The sequence below is a fragment of the Natrix helvetica genome, assembly GCF_964273705.1.
Source record: "Natrix helvetica genome assembly, chromosome: 5".
Taxonomy (NCBI): domain Eukaryota; kingdom Metazoa; phylum Chordata; class Lepidosauria; order Squamata; family Natricidae; genus Natrix; species Natrix helvetica.
Window position 1 is genome coordinate 31,098,056 of NC_138551.1, and position 18,732 is coordinate 31,116,787.

An 18,732-nucleotide genomic window follows, 5' to 3' on the forward strand; every position below is an offset into this window, starting at 1 on the left:
GAAACTCCCAGTAAGTACAAAGTACAGTGACCCACACTGTCACAGCCTCAATTGCTTTGCAATAAAGCCTGGTTATCCTTTAAAATACTGAATATAGGTCAGAATACAGTGTAGGAAGTGATGGCTGACCTTTTTCCCATTGCGTGCCAAAAGCGGGAGGAGCGCAGGGGGGGGCTGCACGGGTGTGTCCTCACCCATAATTCTATGCTTCAGGGAAGCCTCTGAAGGGTGAAAATGCCTGAAAATGAAGGCCGAAGTCAGCTGGCCAGAGTGCACATGGGCATTGGAGCTAACATGGCAAGTCCTCGCGTACCCTAACAAATGGCTCCGCATGCCACCTGTGGCACGCGTGCTATAGGTTCGCCCTCAAGGGTCTAGGACCTACAAATATACTGCCATTCCACTTTACCTACAATAACTGAAATTTCCTGTTTGACTATACAATACAATACAATAGTAGAGTTGGAAGGGACCTTGGAGGTCTTCTAGTCCAACCCCCTGACTAGGCAGGAAACCCTATACCGTTTCAGACAAATAGCTATCGAACATCTTCTTAAAGACTTCCAGTGTTGGGGCATTCACAACTTCTGGAGGCAAGCTGTTCCACTGATTAATTGTTCTAACTGTCAGGAAATTTCTCCTCAGTTCTAAGTTGCTTCTCTCCTTGCTTAGTTTCCACCCATTGCTTCTTGTTCTACCCTCAGGTGCCTTGGAGAATAGTTTGACTCCCTCTTCTTTGTGGCAACCCCTGAGATATTGGAACATTGCTATCATGTCTCCCCTAGTCCTTCTTTCTCTTAAGCTAAACATACCCAGTTCCTGCAACCGTTCTTCATATGTTTTAGTCTCCAGTCCCCTAATCATCTTTGTTGCTCTTCTCTGCACTCTTTCTAGAGTCTCCACATATTTTTTACATCGTGGCGACCAGAACTGAATGCAGTATTCCAAGTGTGGCCTTACCAAGACATTATAAAGTTGTATTCACACTTCACGTGATCTTGATTCTATCCCTCTGTTGATGCAGCCTAGGACCGTGTTGGCTTTTTTGGCAGCTGCTGCAGACTGCTGGCTCATATTTAAATGGTTGTCCACTAGGACTCCAAGATCTCTTTCACAGTTACTACTACCAAGCAAGGTACCACCTATACTGTACCTGTGCATTCCATTTTTGTTGCCTAAATGTAGAACCTTACTCTTTTCACCATTGGATTTCATTTTATTAGATAGTACCCAATGTTCAAGTTTGTCAAGATCCTTCTGTATCTTAAGCCTATCTTCTGGAGTGTTGGCTATTCCTGCCAGCTTGGTGTCATCTGCAAATTTGATGAGTTTCCCATTTATTCCCTCATTCAAATCATTGATGAAGATGTTGGAGAGTACTGGGCCTAAAACAGAGCCTTGGGGTACTCCACTGCATACTTCCCTCCATGTAGATGCAGTTTCATTGAGGACTACACGTTGAGTGCGGTTGGTCAGCCAGTTACGAATCCATCTGGTGGTGATGCTGTCTAACACACATTCTTCTACTTTATCTAGTAGTAGGTTATGGTCTACCTTATTACTGAAGTCCAAGTAAACTATATCGACGGCATTCTTCTGGTCCACTAATTTTGTCACATTATCAAAGAATGCAATAAGATTAGAATCAGTGAAGGGCAATTAAAATATAAATATGCTATTTGGAAATGATAGCTTATGTTTTCCGGTCCATTTTTCTGTTTTTGTTTGCTTCAAACATCATGGACAGGCTAAAATGATGGGTTGTTAAATTTGTAATGGGCTCCCTACAATATATAAACTACTTGCAATTCAGCATGAAGAAAATAAATCCAAATAAAAATGCACATCCTTTTATGTGTTCACTTCACAGCTGTGTAGAAATAAGTTGTATTGGATATATTACCTTCACACTTCCAAGATCAGTGCAATTGTGTTTTAATGATATGGGTACTAACACTGAAGTAGATTCAATCTCACCTTGTTTACTAATGAGGCTTATAACAAAGTACAGAGTTTTGCAGTTGTGGTAGGTCTGAATTCTGAAAAACAAACAGACACACAAGCAAAAAGCAAGAGCTTCTGTATGAAATATCCATCTGAAATCTTGTGAATCTGTACCACAGGTGATAAAGTATAACACAAATCTCTGTATTTTTTTCTCTTTAAAGCTGTAGTTTTTGTCTAAGATAAGACAGGAAGTTTTTCAAATTTCCCAGGTAATCTCTCACATCAAAATGCATTAAACTTGGTAACTAGGAGCAAGTAAATGCAATCACATGCTTGCTATTCAAGAAACCATGCCCAGGTCAAGATATTAAACAAACCAGTAGAGAACATTTGACCTTGATTACCAATGTTGGAACTGATCTTTCAGTGGATATGTCACTTAAAAACTATCCCCAAATCTCTTAAATTACTATTAGGTTCAAAATTTGGGGAGACCAGAAGTATAAGCAACTGCATGGATGCATCCATGAAGTCGCAAAGAGCCATTCTTAACTTAAGAAGGCTTTACAGATCGTCCTCAACTTACAACCATTCATTCAGCAACCCAGGGCCTCCCCCACTGAGGCACTTCATGATTCACATAGCATGTGAATTCCATAGCATTCCATAATGGGAAGAGCCAGGATTGCATGAATGCCTTGGTTATGGACTGCTTTGATCATAATTCTAGACTCAATTGTGGTTGAAAGTTTTTAAAAGTCCAGTGATCAATACCTTTTATGAACTCAGTCTTCAAAGATGTACCACCTTTTTTGGACTATAAGATGCACTTCCCCTCAAAAAAGTGGGTTGAAATGGCTGTGCATCTTATTGAGCAAATGTTGCAGAAGCCCCACCCACTTGCTAGACACTACCCTTTGGCCTCTGCCTTCCAGCAATTTGCCTCTTTGCAGCAAACAGCAAACTGCCTGGTCAGCTTCAGCTCAGCCTGATTTAGTACCAGCAGCTCCTCCTGGAATACCACCAATCAGCTGTTGCAGGCTGTGGGGATCTCCACCGCCCATTGCAACCATTGCTGCCCATTGCCGCCACCACCAATCCTCACTAAAATAAGTATGCGCCTGTGTTCCACAGATAATAGTGGCCATCAAGTGTACAAGATTCATGGAAGCACTAGCTTTGCCTGCAGTAAATTACAACTAGATTTGCCCGCCCCTGACATATATTAGCATCTGTTTACATCAGTAAGATACCTTCTGGCTTTCAGATTTCAAAAATAGAACATCTGCAGCAAGCCAAGATTTTGCCTAGTGATGAAACATGCATTGTGACATCCAGATACAAACTCTGCCCCATACATATTTCTATGTAACATTACAACTCAAAAACACAAGGGGAGAAGTGTCAGGATATCATGATCAGCAGTTCGTCATTTGTTTTCTCTACTATCTGCCATTGGTATCCAGGTTTTCAAATGGGTTGGGGAATTGGAGGCAAAGTTCTGAAAATAAGATTTGAATTCCGACAGACAGACATTTAAAAAAAAAGAATGTTTGACAATGTAGTTAGTAGTTTTGGTAGTTTTGTTACAGGAAGAAGAGATAGCAGTGATCTATCTGTTATTGTTTTGACTGAAGTTTTAGTAAGGACTTAGAAGTTTCATAGGAAGTTTGCATTTTTGTTTTTTTAGATGTGTCTTACTTTAGTTAAACTTTCTTTTTAGTTGCCTTCATTTTTGCTGCCACTTTAACTTTTACTTATCTTTTATTTTTTCTTTATTTTTCCATTAAAGAGCCATCTATTTTTTCCTACTGTGACTTTCTTCTTTCTACCCAATGACTTGAAAGGCGTTTTTCCATTTTCCTTTCCAGGAGAGGATTTAAGAGCAACTTGGAAATAATTTTATACATTTGCATGTTCCCTGCACCAAAGACTGAAAATCATCAAAATGAATTGGTTTGATTTAGCTAATCAAAACTTTGTAGCCAACAAGGATAGAAAAATAATTGTTATCACCTTAAAATTATTTTCTCCTTTCCTCTTGGAGATATACATGCTTACATGGAGGTCTCCCTTTATATGCTGTCCACATTACAAAGAACCCTTGAGAGTTATCTTGGTTGAGAAACACTCACTGCCCATAAATTTTCCAATGAACCACAAGGTTACAGAAGGACTTGAACTGGTGTTTTCCAGTTCCACTCCAACATTTTCTCAACTATATTAAAGTTCCAGCTGTGGGGACAGGATGCTCTGCATTAATACTTCAAGATTGTCCTTGAATCACCAACATTTGTTTAACAATTCAAAATTATAATGGAACTGAGAAAAGTGGATTAGGATTAGCTCTTGCGGTGTCCCTGAGATCACACATTCAAAATTTGGTCATTTTGCAATCAGCACTTATTTATGATGGTTGCAGTATCCTTGGACATGTGATTGCTATTTGTGACTTTCCCTGGGAGCTGCCGTCAAGCAAAGTCAATGGGGGAAGCTGGATTCACTTAACAATGTTATAACTTGCTTAATGATGACAGCAAAAAAGGTCACAAAATTGGACACAATTTGCTTAATGACCTCATCGTTTAATGATGGAAGTTCTGGTCCCAATTGTGATCATAAAATGAGGACTGTATCTTTCAAAGTTCATTTTGTCACTGAAAAATCTGGTCCTTTTTTCTTTTCCTTCCTTGTTTAAAAAGAACAATAAACACATTAATATTGTAATCAGGGGCAACCATTTTGTTATATTTTATGTTTTTTTCAAATCTATCATCTATTATCTATCTATCTATCTATCTATCTATCTATCTATCTATCTATCTATCTATCATCTATCTATCTATCTATCTATCTATCATCTATCTATCTATCTATCATCTATCTATCTATCATCTATCTGTCCAGCTCTACCAGTAACTGCACATGAGTCTTTCTTTAGGGTTACAAATTGTTTACTTTATTGTATTGGGAAAATAGAGGCTGCCATAGAGAAAGGCGGGAGAAAAAAAATAGTGGCGTTCCTTACAACAGATTCACATGGCCTTCTAAAGAGGGCCCCATAAGTTCATTAAGTCCAAGCTCTACAATTGCCTAGCTGCATTCTGATTCCAGAACTCAGTTTTCCTCTGCAGAGCTGAAACTAATTTCGTTAAAAAGTCATTATCAGCTGTCTGGCATGCTGCTGGCTATTAACTCTGCGGCATGAAGTACCTTGCCCATCGTGCTGCAGGGAGTGGCAGCTTCTGATCCTTGAAATGAGAGCCATTTGGATGGGATGTAGGCTCACCACATTGCCAACATTCAGATAATTAACTGTTCCCTGCTTTGACAGCACTGTAATGTTTTTGCAAGAGACAGTAACAGTATTGTCTAGGGAGCTGTAATATGAATATGGACAACAATAATTAAATCTTCTAATGGCTAAGTGTCTTCATTATGCCTTTACACAAGATGTAGGGTGTATTCTTCACCCAGCGTTAGACAGCTAGCCTGACTTCTGCTAAAAATAAACTGCACAACAAATGTATATACACCAATGACAAAGATCCTTCAATTAGCCTCTCAATTAATTCAGTGCGAGCAAAATTTCTCATTATCACCAATAAGCCAGCAGGGTAATAGTCTGGGATCATTTTACAGATTACAGCTACCATATAAGAGGTATCTGTTAATAGGCAGACTTCCATGCCACTATAGTATTCTGCCTTTCTTACCTATACATGAACACTTTGTGATGAAGTAAAGAATATTCTTACATGGTAATGTTGCATGAATGGATGTGATATCCCAGAATATATTCTTCAAGTACACCCACTATACTAGGAAACAAAAATATCAGGGAAATAAAATGTACAGTTCACAAGAATTTATTCCTTTTAGAAATAATATATAATGTAGACAAGGGAAAATACTACATCTAATAACAGCGAGTCTTTTCACCAATTTGGCCATAATTTTTAAAGCATGGTTGTCTGGAAGAGGTTTTCAGATGTTTCATATTTATTTAATAAGAAATTCAATTTAGTAGAAGAAAGAGAAGGAACATCTTGTAGTATAAAGATCTGCTACGGGGAGACATTGCTAACTAACTCCCCCAAATCTTGATCGCTTTGTGGAAGAGACCAGGTATGCCAACAAAGCAGATGGCACAAATCAAACAACTGGATTAACAGTATTTTTATAGTTTCTTGAGGTGGCACATAATGGATAGATTAACTGTAATTATGGAAGAACTCAAAGAGTAGTTAGCTGCATCAGCATTATTCTTCTTTATGTATTTAAATAGGACTGTATAATGAATCCAAATAGCGTTGAACTAACTTGATTCATATCTCTAGAACTGTGATGATGAACCTATGGCACGCACGGTAGAGGTGGCATGCAGAGCCCACTCTGTGGGCACGTGCACAATTGCCAGCTGCTCTTCTGGTTTCTGGCACACTCGTCTCTACATGGGTACTGGAGTGCCAGAAAGTGGCCTGAAAATGGTCTGAAAAACAGCCAAAAACAGGCTGTTTTTCAGGCCAAAAATGGCCTAAAACTGCCCCAAAAAGCAGCCTGAAAACAGCCCAAAAATGGCCTGAAAATGGCCCCCCAAATGGCCAAAAAACAGACACGACAGCCAACTGGTCTTTGGTTTTCTGGTGCTCTGCAAAGATGAGCTGGCCGGCACACATGCATGTGCCGGAAACCTGAAGATCATCTGGCCAGTGTGCGCGCACACACCAGTCAGCTGGTCTTCTAGTTTCTGGTGCTCCGTTGCGCCCACATGCATGCACATTGCACACATGTTCCGGTTTGGGCACTCGGTGCTGAAAAGGTTCGCCATCACTCTGCTAGAACAATGTTTTTAATGTGTAGTCCTACCATCAGGAGCCACAAAATCAAAATTATTTGCCAGCCTATGGTGAATAAATAATACAATATTAAAATACCATCAAACAATAGTGAGAGGTTTTAGTGGCAGGAAATGCATCAATTTTAATTTTTAGTATGGCAAATAAGGTATTAACATTTTAATAAGGTAAATATCAATACATTTAACCCATACGAAGAAAAGCTCCATAATTTTTAAACGTAGAAAAGGGTCCTGACAGAAAAAAAAAGTTTAAGAAACATTATCATAGAATAAGTTCCAGAATGTAAATTTAGTTATTCTTCAGATTTTTAAATTTGCTATGAATTGTGTTACATTTACAAATTTGTTTTTCTGTACAAGTGCATTTAAAAATGCACATTTTGTGAGACTTACTATACAAAATGTGCCCTATTTATATTTCTAAATAATTTCCATGCATACACAGAGGTAGATGGTGTTAACTCTATTATGAGTAGTATTGTGTACATGATCTAAACTTGTTATTCTCATGAAGGACTGTTCAATTTAGAATAATTATTCTCATGAAGGACTGTTCAATTTAGAATAATTTTCTAAGTATTGGCGGCATATTCTCTTGTGATGCAGTTATAAACTAGGAATGCCCTTTGAGCAGTGGTAAAAACAAAATATAATTAGATTAATTGAATTTATAGGACTGCTATTGCTATAGTGATGCACTGTGGTTCACAGCAACCAATAAAAACAGAAAAACAGTAATGCACAAGAGGTCAACCTTCTTATCCAAGATCAAATATGTCCTTTCACCTTGTTGCTGCCTTCTCAGGTAAGAGCAAATCTCCATTTATATCCTGCCTCTCTCCCAGGCCCACAAGCCCCCTAACTGCAATCTGTATTCAATCCAAATTTGCCATTCCTTGTCCAACATTGTAAACCAGTCACATTGGCTGAATCTTGTTCATGTCCACACTGGCACTATATTAAGGGAGGCCCAAAATTTTTGCAGGGGTGATGGCGGTGGTGGCTTGTTTATATTGTATCTCTTTTTTTCTTTAATGGGAGGTCATAAGCCCCCCCCCCCCGCCCCCAGCCACACACAAACTTTGGTCAATTTAATTGGAATTCAGTTTGGCACTTTGATTGACTGTAGCATGGCCTGCAGGAAAAACAACAATATACATGAAGGATATATTGTACTGTGTACACATTTCATATAAGGTCAAGCTGTTGTATTCCCAATGACCATTTTTATTTTCCCTGTTGACCCATCAACAGAGAATATTGTGTTTACAGTGCAATTACTGGAAAGATGCCAGACCACAATGAAGGAAAAATTGGTAGCTGTTCTCTGAAAAGATTGCTTACAATTGCTCTGAAACTAGGGTTTATAACTCTAACAGGATGAGGAATGGGAAAATGTAAAATTCTGATGTGAAAAGAATTGCTATGTCCAACTATTGCTTCATATAATTTTATGTATTAATTTTAAAATACTTTGGAATATTATCGCTCATTTAGACAATGGGCTTTTTCAATAGAAGAGAGTGATGTCATCAAACTTTGCTATAATTTCTGCTCCGAATTCAGTCTTACAATGCTTGCTTCCAGTTTAGGACTAACCTTAAAAAATCCAAAGTACTTCTTCCACTTTGGATCATAATCCAAATAAAGTAACTTTCCCTTCCTGCTAAAACAGTGCAATTACCTACTAGCATCTCATCCTCTTTTCAGTTATTCTTATATTGTCAAAAATTGCTTTAACATTTCTTTGCCAGAGTTTTCCTATTCGGACAAAAACAATTCAATTTTCTATTTTTCTTCCCCTGACTGCTGTAGAGATGACTGACAGAACATTCACATACAGTTATATGCCACCTCCTAGCTAAATAGAAATTTTCCTGCATGTTTTTCCTGTCAATTTTCATTCAAAGTAATGAAATAAAATTTGGTTTAGAGGAGAAAAGAAATGTTTACGAATTTCATACAGTAGGTGAGATAGGACATTCTTGAATTTATTTAGTTACAAGATGGCCTGCACCACCAACTCAGCAACAAAATCAAGGGGCTTGGATAGGGCTAATGCTACTGTATAATGCAGGAGAAAGTTTAGCAGAAAGCCCAGTACTCAAAGGCTTCACATCTGGATATAGAAATAGCAATAACACTTAGACTTATATATGACCTCATAGTGCTTTATAGCACTCTCTTAGTGGTTTATAGAATCAGCATATTACAATCCTCATTTTACCAACCTCAGAAGAATGGAAGGCTGAATCAACCTTGAGCTGGTCGGGATTAAACTCTGTCATTGGGCAGAGTCAGCCGGCAATACTACATTCTGTGTCATAGTCACTGTGCTACCATGATTATGTTCAAGACAGCTTCATTAAAGGCCATAGTAGCACTGAATGGAAGTAAGAAGAACCAGTCAATTGCTATTGGACAAATATATAGAAATAGAGGCAGACTGCTTCCTTTAGGTCAGTGGTTCCCAAACTTTTTCAGTCCACAGTGGTGCTACAAACTGATCCTCAGTGCCCTCCACCCAATGGTGGAATTCAATTTTTTTACTACCGTTCTGTGAGCATGGCTCGGTGGGCGTGGCTGGGGGGGGGTCATGTGACTAGGTGGTTTTTTAACAGGAAAATTCAAATCTATAACAATTAATTGCACATTTATTCAAAATCCAATTTAAAAACTTTTTTACTTAATGTTAATTCAACAAAATTGTTGAACATGATCCAGTGATACCAGGTTTTCAAAGTCTGATAGTCATTTATCAAGAACCTTAGTAACTAGTAACTTAGTAAACTGAGTAAAATGTAGTAACTACTTCACTGTTCAGTAAATTCTTAATGTAATGAATGGGCTTGATGAAGTGATACCAGTTTCCCAATGTCTGGTTTGAAGTCACTTAGCAGAGTGCAATGTTTCCCAACCTTGGCAACTTGAAGATGTCTGGACTTCAACTCCCAGAATTCCCCAGCCCCCCTCCCACCCAAGGAACACTATCCACCACCCCCTTTTTGTGTCGCCGGAGGATTTTAGTTGCCACACACACATATGGAGATTCCCGGTCCTGGGATCGCCTTTCGCATGCCCGCAGAAAATAGGGCTCCCTGCCTGTGGAACACGATACTGCCATCCTTGGTGCACAGTACGCGGATCAGCAGAGTGTGCGCCGACTGACTGGCTACCCCGAGGAATATGCGGTATGTAAGAGGCCAGAAGCAACCATTCGATGGAAATGGGAGAGGCGAGGACGGGAGTGGCCCATGTCTGCAGCAGGCTCAGGGAGCATGCACGTTCTGAGCCATGGCACTCGGTCTGGAGAGGGGGGAGGAAAAAAGCCTGAGCGGCATGTGCGTAGCCGCCATGTGGGAACGGCTGGGTGTTTTCTGATTAGTTGTTTCAACTCCCTCCCCTCCTCTGCTTGGTTGCATGCCCTCTGTATGTTTTTCTTACCCCCCTCTCTCTTGCTGAGTGGTGGTTGAGGCCACTGATAGTTAGCATTGATTCTGCTGTTGCTTAAGTTGCCGCGGTGGACAGCAGCAGCAGCGAGAAACAGCAGTAGTAGTATCAAATAGATCAATGGCAGGCTGGCCAGCTGAAGCTGTAGCCTCAATGCAGCTCCTTCTCTGCCGCCTGCCGTCCCCCTTGCCTCTTACTGCCCCCCTGCCACCCCCTTGTTTCTTAGCATCCCCCTAAATCATCCCACCGCCCCCCAGAGAGGCGGTACCACCCACTTTGGGAACCACTGCTTTACGTAATGATTAACAAACCTTTGTACTTTGTGCCTTGTACTTTGGGTACATGAAGTGAGCAGATAATCGACAAGAAGAAGGATTATGCTTGCAAAGATTGAAAAAAATAACAGAAGGAAAAGATTGGATAAAGTGAATAAGCAATATGAGAGATATCATGAAAATATCATTGGAGAACATATTCTGAGGATAGATTAAAGAAATTTAGGATGTTCAGTTGGAAATAGAAATGAGTTAGGGGAGTCACAGTAGCTTTGTTCAGGCAAAAGGAAGCGATATGGAGGATAAAGAAGATTAATATATTGAAGTGGTAGATCAATTAGCCTTTTAGCATCTATCATCAACAGGACCAAGGCACAAGTCTTCAGAAAATATGCCTCAGATTAGCATTTGGCATAGTAGCCATGAAGGCCTTGGAAAGCATATTCAGTATGTCTACACCAAGAAGTTCAGAATAATGCAAGCCAAAGCATTCTTTGTCACATTCAATGAAAGTGAAAATTGGACTTTGAAAAAGCGTGATAGGAAGAGCATTGACATTTTTTGAATTTTAGTGTTGGAGAAAATAGCCATGACCTATATTCCCAGGCCACATAAACTAAGACCAGAAATAATGCAAAAAGAATACATTGTAAAAATCAAGTAGTAAAATAATTAAAAATCTCTTTCCAGGAAATGAAACTTGGAAATTGTCAAGTACATTTCTTGCTATTAATAATTCTTAAAATGCTGGATGATACATTGCAATCCCTGCACCTCCCGGGTTTTATAGGATAATAAACATCACAAACCCTGCAATGTAATCCTTTGTATATGAGTGAAACTTTTAAAATTAAAATTTAATAATTCTCCATTCTAGATATCAACTAATAGTCACTAATATCAATACTCAATGAATGAGGCATAATTAGTGACAGAATCTATCTGTAGGTGTTAGATGGATTCATTCTTAATTTGACAATAGTGTATGGTTACATTACTTGGATTTTTCTTCTGCTTAGTACCCATGTTTAAGAAAAGGGAGAAAATAATCAAATATAGAAAAGTAATTATATGTGAACCAAGTGCTGTAGGCAAAGCCAACTATATTTAGGTTTCTCCTATCTTTGTTTCCTTATCTTCTCCTCCTAACAATCGAAAGATCCTGAATTATATTAGATATAATATATAACTAAACTGAATACAAATTCCCTGTTGAGAACTCCAGAAATATTAATTATATTATTGCATACATACATACATACATACATGTGTGTGTGTGTTCACACACACACACACACACGTATGTATGTATGTATGTATGTATGTATGTATGTATGTATGTATTTGTGTTACAACCCCTGGTATGCCAAATATGGGAGGAAGGTCACTACTCCCTCTTTCTGTCCTTCGGCTCATCACAGAAGACCATGCAGGCAGAAAACCATATTTTTATTTTTAATGTTGCCTTTTTATATTTGTGTTTGCATGGTCTTCTGTGATGAGCCGAAGGACAGAAAGAGGGAGTAGTGACCTTCCTCCCATATTTGGGCATACCAGGGGTTGTAACACAAATACATACCTATTTCCCTGGCTCAACTGATAAGGAGGCGAGCCTGTGGCTTAGTGGCTAAGACAAACACACACAAACACACACACACACACACACACACACATATATTTACACCTCCCATCTCACCTAAGTGTCTGGGTTGTTTACAAACAACAATAAACTTTGTCCTACTCCTTTAGTATTTCCTTTTATACCTTTGTTACAGAACCTTAAAACCAAAACAAATTCTATTTTATTTAAAATACTAATATTCTTTTAGTATTGCAAACTGCCTCATCTGTAAATATATTTAACAATAAATATTCTCCATAGCTCACAGCAAAAAGCAGACATGTAAGCAACAAAACCGCATTTGAGTAACGATGGATGATAAAATTGATAATATCATTGTTATTATAAACACCTTTGGGAGTCTTTTTTTTTGCAAAGGATAGAATAAAACACTCATAATAATAATAATAATAAAATTAATAGATAAATACATTAAAATTAAAAATTGTCTGACACAAAATGGAGGAGTAAGGAGAGAGTTTCAAAGCAATGCATAAAGCAAGCTGTCTACTATATTACAGAAAGAGGCAGAGTTAATTGATCCATGCAAGAAAAAGTCATCTAGCAAGTCACAATTTTTGTCTTTAGTAATCAAGTGATGCCATATTGGATATAAATAAATTGGACCAAGCAGCTTTGAGATCTTGAGGAGGAAGAGGAAAAGCAAGATTTATACAGTTCATCCTCTGAATGACCCTTTTCTGTTCTGCAATGCAACATCACTTCAGAAAGTTCATTTTAAATCTCTGAATACTAAATAAGAATATAATTAGCTATAACTAATGGTTTGTATCAGCAAGACAAATGTGAATGTTTAAATACAAATGGAAGAAAACTACCAAAGTTTCTGAGTGCAAATGGGGGCTATATCAACACAGCATTATTTATTAACATAGGTTGTCTTTCTTTTTTGCTGGACCCTGAATTCAAATGTTCATCTTATAGATGAAGCAAGCAGCTATAAGATGAAAACTATTCTGGGAAAAGTCAATAATCATAATCCTTGTAATATTAATAAAATTAATATCGATAGAATATTCACTCTTATCTATATTTATTATTCTGTCACCTAAATAATATATTTATTAAAACTGGAAAATGTAACAGTAGATGGTTATATTGCTAGGTTTAATAATAGGTGAAGAACAGAACTTATTTTATATTAATATATGTATATAGGTCACTAATTACTATTTTGTATATTCTTTTCTGATTATATTAGCAATGTTGTGTTTTGGGTGATGTTTCATTGTAACTTCCAGTTTTTAGACTTCACCAATACAATTTTTAAATGTAAAAAAAATGTGAGAAATAGTTACAATTTTTGACACCCCTCCCTCCCAACTAACTTCTTCATCTCTGCTGTTCATGTTTTTTCTCTTTCGATGTAGGATGCCAAGTGCTCTTTCCATTTCATGCTAAGAAGATCTGATGACCTGAAATGTTTTGTACAGAAATAAACTGTCAATTATACTATGGAAGTCCTATATCAATAGCCCATTGTACTCCATTATGTGTTAGTCTCACCTTGATGAGCTGTCAGGATCAAGCACCATAGGTTTAATGTAGATAGTAGGAAGAGTTGCAGCAAGTTCCTTTTCTGACTTCTCTGTAAGATACATATTATTTTAAGCTTGCATGCTCACAAGTCTCTTTAAATCAATGTGAGACATCTTTGTAATGTGCCATTTAATGGGTAACTGCAGTATTATGCAAAATGCCTGGAGTCTTTGAATAGAAAACTTTGAGGAAGGATATTATAGCTGTTTTTTATAAAATATTTTTATTTTTATAAAAATATTCACTTCTCTGTTTTACAGTACATAATTCCATCAAATGTAATCAGAAGAGTTGGGAGAAATTATCAGTCTCTGCTGAAAGTTGGGAACATGGTTGAACTATTTCACAGCTTGGTTGAATCACAATCTGGTGGAATGGAGAATGGACATCATATCTACTATATCCATGTTATAAACAAGGACGGAAGCTAAAAAGTATTCTGGATGAAGTGGTAAATTTATCCCTGAATATTTGTATCCTGTGACTTGAAAATTTAAGATACTGCTTCTCCTACATTATTTCTCTACTTGGCCATTAATAAATGAGTAGTGTCTGGAATAACACTTTAACATTTTTCCGTAACCTAAAAAGAGGGAACTCAATCTGTATATTTTTGTGGCTGTAATAATTTCATTGTTGTATATTCAATGGTTTGAATATATTATATACAATGGTTTGTATATTAACTGGTGATCCCATTCTAGTGAATCCCATCTTTTTCCATAGAGTAATACCAATATTACTTGAATCAATCTTGTTTTAAGGAAATCAGAGATTGTGGGAGGTAATGTGAAGGCTGAATAAGGACTAGTAAACCAGAATTCAATATTCTGCATAACTATGAACTACTGAGACATTCTTGGGACATTCACAATTTCTGTGTCGAAATTATTTTTGATACTGCCCTCTAAGAGTTGTTGAAAATGGGCAGGATAAAAATATAATAAAACCTCTGCTGCTTCATTTCAGTACTATTTAGATTTCATTAAGAAGAATAATGGTATAGGTAGACTGGTCCACTATTTACATGTACTGTGTATGTATAAGTATGTATACCAGAGGCACGTTGTTCCCGATTCAGCGCAAATCAGGCGAACCGGTAGTAGTGGCAGTGGGAGGCTCCACCCACCCATCCAGATGCTTCTGTGCATGCACAGAAGTGTTGTGCACGTGCAAGAGCACGCCCAAACCAGTAGTTAAAAATTGGCAACCCATCACTAATGTGTACATGTAGATATATACATATACATACATGATATATATGCACATCTACATATACATGACATCTTTGTTTTTGTAGAGGAGGAGGAAGGGATATTATATACATTTGCTGCCTTGAGTTACTTATTAAGTAATAAAGGCAGAATAGAAATATAATAAACAAACAAACAAATAAACATACAGTATTAAATTGCTCTCAGCTTTGTAAATGGGAAAGAAATAATACTCAACAGTCTGCTTCTACATCACTTCATCTCCTTTAATGGAAAAGAGCTTTACTTATTTTTTTCTGATTTTCAGCAAAAGACTTAGTTAAATAGCTATTTAAAATTTGATGACTAATTTAAAGGATTTAGGAGCATACTTGGTACTCTTTTATGCAAATACAAGACACCCATGCTTGTCTGTGTCATTAACCTGGCAGTCATTTCATGCATGGCTTCCCATCTTATTAAGATAGCAGTATGGAATATATGATTTACTAAATGAGTATAAACTATTTAATGCACTAATCTAAGAACATAACTTTTACATTTCTTGCATAGAGCTGATTTGTGGGGGGGGGGGGGGAATTGATTTGGGTGTGAATGGAGAGAATGGCAGCAACATTATCATTTATTATGACTTGTCTTCTCTTTTAGAAACTCTATTTTGGGAAGCTTTGCATGACTAGGAACAAATGTACCTGCATGAATGAATTATACAATAATTAATTACAAAATCTTAACACTGTAATTAGGAAACTGACACATCAGAAGCCTGTTTCCATAGGATGATGCAGATCTCTATGTTATTGTGAATCTGTGGTTCTCTGTGTATGTAAGGGAGAGAGAGAGAGAGAGAGAGAGAGAGAGAGAGAGAGAGAGAGAGAGAGAGAGAGAGAGAGAGATGAGAAAATAAATGAGCTCTTCTAAACCTGTAGGATGTCATCAGGCCTGCAGTATTATTTGATTCTACCGTACAATTCTTCCAGAACATTTTTTTTAAAAAACCCTGTTTATATCCAAGCCCCCTGTCTTTCCAGGCTTTCGTTGCCATAGCAGCATTCATTGGCCATGGGATTTACTGGGAAGAAAAAAGGAATGTATATTTGTAAAGTTGGTTTGGTGCCAAGCAAAGCTGGAATTGCAGATGGGGGACGCTGCGTTCTTCCTTTAGTGTCCATTTCAGATGGATTCTAATGTCACTCAGATAATTGCACGCCACTTTGTCATCATCCCACCAGCTGCACGCAACAAAACAAAAAGAAATCTAGTATCAAAAGAAAAGAATGACAATTTAACAGGCCTTTAAATGATGTTTTTCTCTGTTTTTCAATCACTGGTACTTAAGAGCTTTTCACTCATTTCCCTTGTATTGGCCTCCCCACACATTGATGTTAGCATTCATTTTATTTTTGAAGCTAAATCTCTGTAACAATTCTTCTCTTAGTCTGGGTGGGTATCTCTCTTCCCACCTCTGCCGCTTTTTTGCACAATTTGTGAGCTTTAGCTTTGGGGAAAGTAGCTAAACAGCATAGAGTATCTATCAGATAGATTTCAGTTGCTACTTTAAAAGAATGGCTGATTTAGATTAAAAAAAAAACAACCACCAAGCTTATGATTATCTTGGAGAAGATGAACGCATACTCTAAGAGTTCACATGATTTGTCAATCAAGTATCAAAGGTGGGCCCCATGCTGGTGTGGTACATGAGGGCCAACTATAGACAAGATAACTGGGTATGAGCAATTCCAGGGACACCAGCTGCATAAGGATGACAGCCACATAAAAAATAGTCAGAGGAAGTAAAAATAAAGAATCAAACTAAGGGAGGTGGGGCTTGATGTCGCTACGACACGACATGCAATCTTGGGGCTCCAGGATTGCTGTCGATATCTCTGTTGCTGGATGATCTTTTTTGGATCTAACATTTCTGAAGCAATGATGATAGAGAAGGGCATGTCCTGCTGATCTCTGGGGCATCGCAAAGCCTCTGATTGATCCAGAGAAAGCTCTTTTTGCCAGCTACAAGAGAAGCAGCCATGGCTGCAGAAGGTTGGGACAAGCCCCTGAAATGGAAGCAGTACAGGAGAGAGAGTGTGTCAAAATGGTGAGAAAAATCTTTATTATTAGAAAAGAGAAAACCCAAAAGACTTAGAGTTAAAATAAAATTGAAGCCAGAAGGAAACAAGCGGCAAATTAACCCTGGTTTAAAATTATCGTGTTATCTTTTCCGCTTTAATTTTTTTGTTTTCTATGGATGGACTTTTTCCAAAGCCTCTTACTTTTAAACTGGACTGGTCTTTTTTTCCCTTCTTCCTCTATACTTTCCCTATTTTTTGTATTTGTGGATTAAAAGCCTCTTTCCTCGCAAGGCTTGGCCGAATCATAATATTTAAACATTTTTTTCTCTTCCAGAGTTCGGAGCTTAGAAAAGAGAGACAAAACCAGAGAGAAACGATGTAACACTGCCATTTAGAGGCTAGAAACTTGGCAACATCTGATATTACAAAGCTATTGGCTTTGTTTACTGAAAAGGTCAGTGGAAAATGTTTTGTTTATACAGGTATTTCTTTGAAGGAAAGAGAAAGCTTTGACCTGAAAAACTTCACTGAATTTGTTTGAAACCTAGCAAAAGCCTTGGATATTTTGGAAAAATGGCGCAATATGAAAAAGAAAAAAAACTAACATTGCAAAAAAATATGTTAGAAATTTAAAAAGTCTTAATAATCACAGAGAGAATTGAAAAGAGACTTGAAATTATAGATCAAAATACAGAAAGTACAGAGGGAAAAGTTGAGAATACTTATAAAACAATGATGAAATTTGAGGACAGAGTTCAAAAAATCAGAGAGACATATGAAAGTGATAAGAAAATTGTTGACACTGACAGAAAATCAAGTGCGGAGGGAAATGATAAGTGCGAAATACGGAAAGGAGAGATTGATGAACTGGAACTCTATCTCAGATGTCAAAACATAGATGAAGAAAGGGGAGAAAATTTGGCAAAAGCAATTAGACTAATTTCGGCAGAAGCACCAGTGATAACAAAAGTCAAGCTGATGAAAGGAACAGATGGAGGGTTTCGAATCCTTATAAGATATCCAATGAAGAACAAGTTGTCAAGAGAAATCCACATAAGATTTAGCAAGAAAACACTTAGAATACAGGTCCTACAAATGGCAAGAGATATTGGACTGCACTATTTCTGGAAGGATACAGGATGATGAAATGAAATGTCACAATAAAATTTAGTTAAATGTAGTTAAACTTTGAGTACCATGTATAAGACAAAGTAATAATAGCTATAGTCCAATAAATGATCAATAATGATAATAAAGCATTTATATATACTAGATTGTCAATATGAAATTTTATACAAACTAAGTGAGGATGATGGAGATGATGTTGAAAAGTCTTTTTATAAAAGATAAATAATTATATATAGAATAGAATATAAAGATGTAATATCACTGGATGATTTCAGTGTAATGAAACACCATAATATAAACTTAATTCAAATTTAATATGCCTCATATAAAAAGGATGTAATAATAGCTGGGTTTAATGGATGTTTAACAATTATAACAATTTGTATCTCATCAATCTCATCAATATGAGATTGATGATACTAATAATGGAAAAAACATGGAATTGAAAATTATTAGAGAATGTTATCAATGCTAAAATAATAGAATGACTTACAATAGGATATAAAAAATTCTTTATTATTGGATATATTGAAGATGATATAATGAATCATTATAATATAAATGGATACATATTTAAAATACCTTGTTTAAAATGGAGAAACAA

General features: G+C 37.1%; 1 long non-coding RNA gene across 1 annotated transcript in view; it reads left to right on the plus strand.

Moving 5' to 3' along the window:
- LOC309393322 overlaps positions 1 to 18,482 on the plus strand; it is a 143,434-nt gene extending 124,952 nt beyond the window's left edge. Inside the window, exons 2-3 of the long non-coding RNA XR_014175567.1 lie at positions 13,975 to 14,165; positions 17,335 to 18,482. This is a non-coding gene — a long non-coding RNA (uncharacterized lncRNA). The remainder of the gene's footprint in view (positions 1 to 13,974; positions 14,166 to 17,334) is intronic.
- The last annotated feature ends 250 nt before the right edge of the window (positions 18,483 to 18,732 follow it).